General features: G+C 40.8%; 1 long non-coding RNA gene across 1 annotated transcript; it reads left to right on the forward strand.

Moving 5' to 3' along the window:
- The first annotated feature begins 634 nt into the window (after positions 1-634).
- LOC108541904 (uncharacterized) lies at positions 635-10,394 on the forward strand. The gene is made up of 4 exons (XR_001889112.1): positions 635-1,475; positions 1,572-1,684; positions 9,011-9,179; positions 9,844-10,394. It is a non-coding gene; the product is annotated as an uncharacterized LOC108541904 (long non-coding RNA).
- Positions 10,395-11,081: the final 687 nt, after the last annotated feature.

Raw genomic sequence — 11,081 nt, forward strand, 5'->3', positions numbered from 1 at the left:
TAACCACTCTGTGGAACCTTAAATGAAATCAGGTGACTTAGTTTTGTTCTCTGCTATATCTCTTGATTAGTCAGGGTTCTCCAGAGAAATATGTGAACGTGTGTGTATGTGTGTGCGCATACACATATACATATATATAATATCTATCATATACTATCATATATACCATATGCATATGTGAAATATACATATTATATATATATGAGTTTTATTTTAAGGAATTAGCTCATGCAATGGTGAAGACTGGCAAATTGGAAATCTGTGCGACAAATTAACAGAATGAAAACTCAAGTAGAAGCTTCAAGCTGTAGTTTTGAAGCAGAATTTCTTCTCTGGGAAACCTGTTTTTGCTCATAAGATTGTCAACTGATAAATGAAATTATCAAGTATAATCTACTTAAACTGATCATAGATATTAACTACGTCTACAAAATACTTTCACGAGAATATTCAGATTAGTATTTCAATAAGTGGTTGGGTACCATAGCCTAGCCAATTGACACATGAAATTAATTCATCAGAATCTCCAAAGACAAAAACATTGACTGCTTTCAAAAATATTTGTTGAATAATAAATAGATAATTATGAGATCACAAGATCAAAATCTGAAGGTATAAAATCACCTTAGAGACTATCTAGGTCAGAATTCTAAAGCTTCAGAGATTCTCCATGCTGCATCCCCCATACCATCTATACCTAAGGCTGGGGTGTAAACTAAGAAATGGTTTTCAACAAGCATGCTAGGGCCACCACAACTAATCCCACTGCCCTGCAAGCATCTCCAGATGATTTTGATACAGTTGGTCCACAGGTCACAGTCTGAAAAACTCTGAGACCATCAGTTCATCAGCTACAATAATACTCTCTCCAGCATTCCAGACAATGGCTTTCCAACCCCTCTACGGACTGGGGTTCACTACCTACTCATGTAGTCCATTTTGTCTTCAATCAGATGACTATTAAAAAGTTATTTCATATACTGGGTCCAAATAGGACTTTCTGAACTTTCTGGCTATTGTTACTGGTTCTCTTCTGTGCAGCTCAGAGTATTTCACAGCCAATGACCTGAGCTACAAATGATTGAAAGGGCAACTTAGGTTCAGGTGATTCCTCAAAAGATTTGGTCCACATGACTGCTCACTTACCTGTAAAAGGGCCTAATGTAAACCAGCTATATTGTTGACTGTGCAAGGATGTGGAGTTGTCTGGAAATAGCCTTCATTGGCACTGACTGACTAGGAGAGCCTCAAGAATACCTTATAAAGCCCATGGTGGGGCAGTGAATCTGGGAACCTGACAAGAGAATAGGTTGCTATGGTTCTGCTTATTAGAGCGGACTCCTAGACCTAATGAAAATGCTAAATTATAAATCCAGAATAAGAACTGGAATAAAGTTATCTAGAATTACTAGAAACAGCAAAAGAAATTTGGGTGAAGACAATATTGGAGCTTTTCTACCTTAGCTGACAAGCTGGTAGACAGGGACACTTTGATACTCTAAGGATCTTATTTAATAATTCATGAATTCATTCATTTACTAAATATTAATTACATGCTTATTGTGTACCAGGCACTGTACTGGATACTGAGAAATGAGTGGTAAACACAACTAACATGGTCTCTACTCTCCTGGAATTAAAAGTCTAGTGAGGGATGATGTAAACTGTAAAGAAAATATTAAATGTAAGTATGTTATAAAATATTAAGTGTGTAATAAAAGAAACAAATGTTTGTATAAAGTGTCTGGGGGAGGCTTTTCTAAGGGGACAGAGCTTATATTAGATCTGAGGATGAACAGAAATTTACAGAGTACTCTAGACACAGCCCTACAGAACAGCATGTGTGAAGGCTGAGAGGCAGGAAAGGCCTTTGCACACACGAGAACCTGAAAAGATACCCATGTAGTGGGAGCATGAGTGTTCAAGATGAGGCTGCAGAGATCAACAAGACTCTGCCATCACAGTAAATACTTGAGGAGCAAATCATTAAAGGACAAAAAGCAGACCATGGCACAATTCAGTTCATGTTTAAGGCAATTGGTCTATCCATACTTAGAGAATGAATAGAAAGGGGCAAGAATAGAAGTAAATCATTTAATAGGTAATTGCCCAAATGGCAAATATAGGTCATAAGAATTAGGGTAGTTGGGGGAGAATTTGAAAAAAGCAGATTGATTCAAAATACAGTCTACACAGGAGTTTGACTTAGTATTTCCGTGAGGGAAGGAACAATGTGTGTTTTGCTTAGCAAACTTATCTTCAGTTCTTAGTACAGTTTTTGGTGTGTAAATAGCAATGTAGTTGCTCCTCATTATTTACAGATTCCATGTTTATGAATTTGATTATTCCCTAAAATTTATTTGCAACCCCAAAATCAATGCCTATGGCACTATTGCCATTGACTGCAGAAATGCACTTGCAAAAACAGGTGAAGAGTTTGAGTCATGGACGTTCCTAGTTGAGGTCAAACAAGAGCACATTCTGCCTTCTTGTTTCTAGTTGTCCTTTTTGCTGCCTCGTTAGTGCCATGTTTGGTCATATTTTTGTGCTTTGTGTTGGTGCTTTTGCTGTACAAAATGCCCCCCAGGCCTAGAGATGAAGCGCTATGTAGTGTTCCTAAGTGCAAGAAAGCTGTGGTGTGACTTACAGAGAAAATTTGTATGTTAGGTGAGCCTCCTTTCGGTATGAGCCAGTGCTGTCGGCTGTGAATTCAACATTAATGAATCAACTATATATACACATATATATTCAAGGTGTTTTTAAACAGAAACACACCTAAAATGTATTGGTCAGTTGATGAAAACATTGTAACCAGAGGTTCGAAGGCACCTAACCCTGTGTTTTCTCTAAGAGCAATGGTTCAGTATTTGCTAAATCAGTATTCACAGTGACTTTATAGGACATAATTGCCACACACAATGAGCATCAACTCTAACTGCTAATTGAAAAAAAATGAATGAATTAAAGTGATAGATGTGGCAGATTTTATCAATGAACTGAGGGCTTTAGACTTGAGCAACTGCATTGATGGTGCCATCATCTATGGAGACAGGGTATTCTGGGAAAGAAACAGGTTTGGGAGGAAAAGAGAAAATGTTATTTTTACATGTTTCTTTAGAGATGCCTATGAGATTTTCAAGTAGAGATGTCAAGTAGCCAGTTAGATATATATGAGTCTGAATCTCAAAGGAGATTTCTGGACTTGAGACATAAATTGGTAAGTCATCAGCATACAGATGGTGCTTAAAGCCACAGGGGATAGAGGAGGTCACCTAGGAAATATGCGTAGGGAGAGATGAGAAGAGGACCCAGAACTAAGCCCTAGAGCACACCCGCACTCAGAGATCCTGCACAGAGGACCCAGCAAAGAGACTGCAGGTGAGAAGAGGACAGCCAGGAAATGTGTGGAGTCACAGAAGCCAAGGGAGGCCTATGCTGAGAAAAATACCCATCAGCCTTAGAAAATGGGGCTGAGAGACTATGGAAGATAAGGCTGAAAGTTGCTCTTGGATGGTGCAATGAAACTGTCAGTGACCTTGGGCTACTACTTTTAGGGCAAAAGAGTGGACTAAGTAATGAATGAGAAGATGAGAAAATAAAAGCAGCACAATTTGACAACTTCTAGAAGAAGTTTTATGTTGAAGGGTAGCAGAGAATTGAGGCACTGGCTGGAGAGAGACAAGGAGTCATGAGAAGGTTTTGCTTTTTTATTTTAACTTGGAAAATACTACCACATTCATTCAAACTGTGAGGAATAATGCAGTAAGAAAGGGGGAGATTAATGATGAAGAGTGGAGAACATTGGAGACTTTACAGTAGCAAGAATGGAATCCTGGACATGCTTGAAGGAACTAGTCTTTGTTAAGAGGAGAGACAACCACAGTTGAATTCATGTGTGCTCATGTACACACACACACACACACACACACACACACACACACACTGTATCTCTGCAACTGATAACATAAGCTAAGTGTAAGACTCTCCACGTATTCCTATTGCCTTCTTGATTTTAACCAAAGTTCCAACAGGTACAGATATTTTTGAAACTTGTTTCTCATCTTCCTACAGTTGCATTTTTTTTCTCATGTTTCAATCTTCAGACTTTTGCCCTTGATTTTGTATGTAGCTGCCTTTCTGGGGTTCTTCTAAGTCTCTTTCTGACTCTCAACTCTTTCTAGAGACTTATCTTCTGTTTCCTTCTCCCAGCTTCTAAAGATGTGAGTCATGTCTTTTTTCCACCAGAGGTGCTGCCTGAGGCTAGAAAACTGGTCTGGGATAGCTCCAGTCCTCCTGCCTCACTGCCCCTAAAAGGCAAAGTCCCCTGGGCAGCCATGACCCCCAGGAAGTGCAAGGCTCAGCATAGCAAGGGCTACAGTTTCATTAGAAACTGTTTCTGGCACTTTTATGCTCATCAATTTTCGTTGATGTTCAGAATTTTTTTGTGGCATGACTGTGCTAACATTTTTAGGTTTCCATAGCCCAAGGATATCCTCTCTTGATCTACCACAGCACATGACAACCATAGACCTGCTGTGTGCTCTGCTAGCCATTTTAAACACACTGTCTCATTTATTCTTCATAACACCCTGTGAAGCAGGTATCACTCTCATTTTATGGATTAGGAAAGTGAGACTCAGGAGTTACATAGCTAATAAGCCAGGAGACCCAGATTTGGACTCATGTAAAACTCCAAAACCTAAAACCTTTCCCTTTTTGCCAGGCTGCAAAGTGGCAGCAGAGTTCACTTGTCGCATCCTTTCGGCCGCCACTTAATTCCACGTATGTTCCAGCTCCCCAAATCTACAGAGACCGCCTTGGAGAAAAATACCAATTCAGATCAACTCATGTCCCACCTAGTTCAATGCCTGACGCAGTAAATGACTGCCTGTGACCCCCACTGGAGGCCCTGGTTGTACTTCTGCTATCTGAGAAACCATGGCACACTGCTACTTTAGCCTCCTGTTCAATCTGAGTAACAGAAATAAGAGGAAGGTAGAACTTTTTTTTAAGTCTCCGGCAAATTCTTTGGCGGTGAAAACTGATGTTATAGAAGAGGCCCAGTCTAAGTGAAAATTAGTAATTATGAGCTTCAGAGCAAGGAAGATATAACACAACCATGATTGGACAGGGAGCTGCTGTGGATTAGAACACACCCTGCTCAAGCATACATGCAGGTGGTAGACAGGGATGTCCTGCTGCTCTAGATGCTAAAAAAAAAAAAAAAAAAAAACCAGCAGAACCCAAGGCACCAAGAGAAGGAAGACAGCCTTACACAAAGGAGAGAAGCAGAAGAGAGCTCTGGAGTAAGACAGGGATCCTGAGAGTGAACTGGGGTGTCCACGAGGGTGCCCAGCTTGCTGGCGGTGTGAGCCAGGATGAAGCAGCAGCCAGATACAAGATAAAGGAAATAAGAGGAAGGAAATATACAGAAGCAGACTAAGAAGGGGTGATAACAAATATTAAAGCAGGTACCAATCTTATTCTACTGATAACTTTTTTTTAGTCGGGAATACAGAGCTAGGTTGCTATGAATCAATTTATACTTTATGCTATTGTAATAAAGAGGGCTCTGACATTTTTAAGCAGATGTGATTTGATTATGTGCTAATATCTGTCCAATTAATAGCATTATTCAGACTGTCTCCAAAGTGCATCAAAACAACTAGTTAAAAAGGAAGAATGAAGTCAAATCCATTTTTGGCATCAGGTGTATATGATTGGGAGATACCTGGAAACACAAGTTCATAACCTCTTTGTGACATTCGAACCAAATTGTGTGTGTCGGCACAGTCCCCAAACAATGTGACAGCCAGCTCAGGTTTTCAAATTCAGTTTCTCCCAGACCCTTCATCCTCCACAGAGGCAAAAGAAGATTTGGTGGTAAGGTTTGTCTAATTATTGCCAAAAAATGTGGGAATAAAAACCCACACCTCAACCCAAATGCTTCATCGCCCTTTCAAACAAGTTTTCGGAACAAATAATCTTATAATGTGCAGCTGTGCAAGGCAGAGGGGGTGAGAGCAATACAAAACTCACAAAACCATGGGCTGGGTGTGTGCACTGCACATATGCACACATATGGGTGATGCGTTGAACAAGCATGTACACAGAGCACACAGCATGTCAGGGCACAACTGCTAATGCAGGGTTTGGGGAAGAAGTTAAATCTAACCCTAGGAAATGGAACGTTTAAAATTTAGTTTCTTGATATAATTGTTAATGAAATCACATGTGCCACAGCAAGATCATTACCATAACTATTACTATTAATATTAATAATAAAAACTAGTATTTGCATAACACTACATAAGTTACATCACTGAGCTTTGAAAAGGATATTGATAACATTTTGAACAAATAACCAAGGGACAGGGAACAAAAAGAACAAGGCTTTATATCAGGGGCTCCCAGGATTTCTGGCACCAAGGACCTCCTTTATTCTTTTTCCTCTAAGGTTTCCTACTTTTAATGTTTTTGTCTCATTGACAACCTTTATTAAAGAATTTTCCATTTCCCTATCTTTATTCATCAAAGAACAATCAGTATGCAATAATCCGCATTACCTCACTGAGCTAATATAATTCCACGAACTTGGTGTTTGAGTTACCCTCTGAAGCCTTATTATCAGTAAATCCATTTCAGTTTTTAGATATACAGAACATTTCTTTAAGGTCTCCTCTACCTCCTTAAAGGACTTCTAGGAGTCCTAGGGCCCTGGGCAAGAAAGCACTAATTGAAATCTCAAATAATATTTTGTTCATTTGTTTGTTTTTGTTTTTGAGATGGAGTCTCACTCTGTTGCCCAGGCTGGAGAGCAGTGGTGCAATCTCGGCTCACTGCAACCTCCGCTTCCTGGGTTTAAGTGATTCTCCTGCCTCAGCCTCCCAAGTAGCTGGGATTACAGGTGTGCACCACCATGTCCAGCTGATTTTTGTATTTTTAGTAGAGATGGGGTTTCACCATGTTGCCCAGGCTGGTCTCGAACTCTGACCTCAAGTACCTGGCCCGCCTCGGCCTCCCAGTCAAATAGTGTTTTTTTCTTTTCCATTATTTTTAAATTCAGTATGTGCTAATAAAGGAAGAGTATTTAAAATTTTTTAAGAGAATTTGGAAGTCTCTTTAGTCAGCCATCACAAAGCAATTATTCGAGGGCGCACACGCACAAGAAGGCAGGCAAACAACTAACAACTGCCAACACCATTGCCTTACCAGAAACACATTCTGTGAGCATGGCAAAGCCACCGCGAGGGGTATCCAGAAGAGTGTGTGTGATGGCTCTGATGTCAATGTGCCTGGTGTCCCATCCTGGCTGTCACTTGTTAGCTAAATGCATGAAAAAGAATCTAAACTTATTGGTGCCTCAATTTTTTTCATCTGAAACATAGGATCATAATAGGCTGACTTGTTTAGAGCTATGTAGGATTTCTATGAGTATATATACATAAAGAGCTTAGCACAGTGCCTGGCATATGACAAGTGAGCAATACATTTTAGCATCATAAGTACCTAATTGCAGGACTTGTGGTTGGTTCCTAACCTTTTTCAAGCCCATAAAAAGAAAATCTACACATCCATGAAATCTGTTTTTGTTGAATCTCTTATTGCCAAAATTGTTAGAACGTGCATAGCTGCTTTGATCAAATCTGAAGTAGCATGCATAGAAGTTAAGGATGAAGGCTACGAAGGCAGAATTCCCTCGGTTCAAGAAACTTCTCTAGTTTTTACCAGCTAAGAAGAGCTGGATATAACCTTGGGTTTATTAGTCAAGCCCTTTAACCATCAGTTTCCCCATTGATAAATGGGAATCATAACTAGCTCCTGGAGCAATGGAGGTTTAATGAGATCATATATATAAAGTTATTAAGCACTTTATATAGTACACCCCCTCCCTCCAAAACATTACTATCATTATTACTATCTGTTAACACATGAAAGTAATAGTTGCTGAATCTTGTCCCTAGTGCAAAATACAACATTTTGAAATCCAAATACGTTTTCATTTACTAAGGCAAAGCACTTAGATAAACCGACTTTGGAAATGGAAAGCTAAAAAAAAATTGCTAGATAATTTGTTCATCTGTCTTTTCCCCTTGCACACATTAACTATGGCTTGATCTTGAACTATGTCAATATGCATCAACGGGGTCAACAGTTTTAACTAATCTGCATAGTTATTTCACTGGTTGCTTCAGTTAAAGGACTGATTAGTAATCAATTAGTAGTAGCTGGTCAATTTAGTCAAAAGCATCAAACCAGTTCCCCCCGCCCCTAATGTTTCTGTTATGTCCTAGGTCCTGCTAGAAGCCTATGGAGAGACGAAATTCATTGCAAAGTTGGTCATCCACCCCCTTGCTACAGAGCTATTCCTAAGACTGTTCAGGTAGCTCACATGTCCAGTCCCTCCCCAGATTCCCTTCCACCAAATTAAAATCTCTCCAAGTCAGAACTGACAGGGAGGGCCTTTTCCGTTCTTTAACCCAAAGCCTTGCTTCATGTTTCTATGGGAAAAACCAAACTCTACCTAAACAATAAAAAGTGGGAAAGTTTCCCCAGGCAGACTGCCTCTTCCGCACCTTGATTAGCCGAGCAAAATGTAGACATAAAATGCAATTGCTTTTTTTTTCCCAGATGCTAAAAATGTCAGCCTTGATTTACCCCAACACTCTGACTGACTCACGGCAGACATAAATCCTTCACGCCCAATGCAATCATTTTTTGACCTGTTCAGCGGTGGAGAGAGGGAGGGCTTCACATTTATCTTCCTGGTGCCAGCACTGTGATCCCAATAACTTTTCCTTCATCTGCCCCTTATACGGAGCAAGAGCCAGAGGAGTAAAGGCAAAAAGGTGCATGTTCATTATATTTTTTCTGAGACATGATGCAACAAGGGTTATGTTTTAAGTGATTGAGAAGGAAGGAGAAGAGAAGAATAAAAAGTAGTTTTATAGATCTACTCCCTCTCACCTGAAACACAACCTCACTTTGTCTCTGCTTCATCCATGATTAGGAAAATGCAGAAGTACCTTCCATTTGGGAAACAGCTGTCTTTCTACTATAAGGAGAAACCTAGTGCCTTTCTGCCTGGTACTGTCCCAGCATGGCACACGTGATATTCCTGGGATTGATAGCAGAGTCATGATAATAGCCACTGCTGGAGGATGAACCAACACAGCCAAGTGGTCCATTGGTTTGGAAGTGTAGCCTCCAGAACTTTGGCATGTGAAGCACAATCCATTGAACAAACAGCTACCAGTTGGTTAACAGGAAAGACACAGGGTCTGACCTTGCATCTGCCCCTTACTGAGAGCTGCTTTGGACCAATCATTTCTTTCTCCATAATTAGGTCCCTGAATCTTTAAAACGGGGGCATGCATGTCTGTCCTTTACCTCTTCCTTCATAAGGACCTTGTATTTTTTTAAATGCCTTGAGCTCTTCTGAAGCAGAGAGAGGTGCACATTTATAGTGCTCTTTTTCCTGGTCTCCATGGTTATGAATCAGAAAAATGATGCCCATTTGTCTCCATAAGAAATGGTCTTTTCTCTTCCAAATTCACAAGGTGTGCAGAAGAGCCACTTCAACCTCCCACAGTGGCAGTGTGGCATTCTCCCTTCAGCCACTTGTCCATACCTCTCCCCGAGGATACCATGGCCACAAGTCCCTTTCCAAGGTCCCACTTCTCTTTATTCCTGTCCCTTGCAAATGAAGTTTTTTGATCATCTTCCACTTGCATTATGTTTCTAGATTAGAAGTTTCTTAATGGTACAGAGTGTATTCCTGTGACTGGCATATACTAGGTATGCAATGTTTAGTTAATCAAATGGGCTTTTGTCTTCCTGCAGCCTTAGTCATCTCACCCTTGGCAAAACAATCTTTCTGGAGCCAAATACTTCAGGGAACTCCCTTGGCACATAGCTTCCTGTATATCCTCACTTTCTTCTGGCTGTTCTCTTCCAACCTACAAGGATGTAAGGTGAATTTGACCACTGGAGAAGGGCAGAAACAGATCCCTCCTATCTCTCCATGACCTCCTCAGCAAGCAGGCCATGTCCTCCAGCCCACTCACCGCCCCACTGCCTGCTTCTACCTGCCCATGCATACTCCAGGAGAACAGTGCCTGTTTGTGGTCTCTTGGCTCTCTGGAATGTGGAGTGCTCTCAGAGTTGAGAGGGGAAGCCACTGGCATGCCATGAGCAGGACTGCCTTGGAGCCAACTCACAGCTGAGCTTCCTACCTGGTCTTCCAGGGAAGGTGGAGCTTCAAGAAGCTTGACCTCTTCATAGCACCAGGGTAAAGGGCAGTTAAGTGTTTGGGCATCAAAATAGGCATAGGCATTGTGTGAGTTGTTGTGTATCCCCAGACCAATGTGACAATAGACACAAATTATCCCTAAGGTTGGGAAAGGTGATAGAGACTCATCAATTTCAAGCATATCTCTATGGTTGGGGGTAGCCCTAACCAAAGACCCCTGCCTCATGTAGAGTGGGTTAGAAAGCCCATTAGCAGCTCTGTAGGCTTTAGCTCAAAGAACACCCCCATCCAAGCTCCATTCTGCACATCGAAGAGAAAAGGAAAAAACTTAACACCAGCACTTTAAACATTATGGGAACTGTGTGATATGCTCTGCTAGCCAGCCTCTGGCCTTGGAATCCATACATTATTTAATGAGAAGGAAGACATACCTTAAATGAGCCATAACAATTGCTTAAGGAAGATGGGAGTAGGGGGAGAGGAAGGATTGTGTGTGTATTTTTTTAATTTCTCAGACCATGCCCGTTAGTTTTGTTTCTTATTTAGGATACAGCATTAATCATGCTAATATTTTACAGCGGGGCTTCACTCTTTAGTCATTACTTTAATCAAACCCATCAGCGAACGAAGGAACACGTTACCAGGTGGGAATAACTGCTACCGCTCGCTGTTAATTACTTTGCATTTTACAGCAATCAGCAGCAAGGGCTGAGATCATAATAAATTCATGACTTATGGGCCCATAAAATCATTACCGTAGGAAAATATGTTTTACCGGGGATTCGATGGGCTGCTGCTCAGACAGAGATTTCTTGAAGGAAATGACACC

The sequence above is a fragment of the Rhinopithecus bieti genome, unplaced genomic scaffold (genome assembly GCF_001698545.2).
Source record: "Rhinopithecus bieti isolate Rb0 unplaced genomic scaffold, ASM169854v2 scaffold_20101, whole genome shotgun sequence".
Classification (NCBI taxonomy): domain Eukaryota; kingdom Metazoa; phylum Chordata; class Mammalia; order Primates; family Cercopithecidae; genus Rhinopithecus; species Rhinopithecus bieti.